Source organism: Heliangelus exortis, chromosome 11, assembly GCF_036169615.1.
Source record: "Heliangelus exortis chromosome 11, bHelExo1.hap1, whole genome shotgun sequence".
NCBI lineage: Eukaryota > Metazoa > Chordata > Aves > Apodiformes > Trochilidae > Heliangelus > Heliangelus exortis.
Window position 1 is genome coordinate 8710744 of NC_092432.1, and position 646 is coordinate 8711389.

The window sequence follows — 646 nt, forward strand, 5'->3', positions numbered from 1 at the left end:
CTGAGGTGTCTCTGGAGCTGCTCCCCAGATGCAGCCAAACCCAACAGGTACAGAGGTCTCTGGGACGAGCAGCACTCAGCACACTAAGAACACCCCGACTGTCACACGGGCAATTCTTTAGGGCTGAGACTCCAGGCCATGCATGGGGCCACCCCTCACCTCGGGCGGGGCTGACCAGGAGAGCTGCCCCGCATCGGCACCCTGGGCCGGCCATGCCACGCCGTGAGGGATGAACGCGTCCTCAGCAGCAACCGGCCCTGAGTGCGGGGTGACTCGAGCGGGCTGGAACCGGGAGACGGAGCAGCAGGGACGGAGGGGCCCGGGCAGGAACTCCCCGTTTCCCCCGCCAATGCCCCCCTTTCCGCCCGCAGCCCCCCGCCCCTCCGCGCATGCGCCTGCCGGTGGCGGCGGGGGCTCCCTCACGGGTGCGGGGGAGGGAAGGGGGGAGGTGCCTCTCCCCCACGCGCGCTCCCGCGCCTCACCTCCCCGCGCGCGCTCTGCCCCGCCCCGCCCCCGCCCCTTTCGCGCGCACCTGCGGGGCGCCGCGTCGCGGGGCCTAGGGGGCAGGCGCGAGCCGCGGCGGGCAGCGCGGGGGCACCTGCGGCGGGGCGGCCCCGCTCCGCGCCCCGTAACCCGGAAGCGCTGC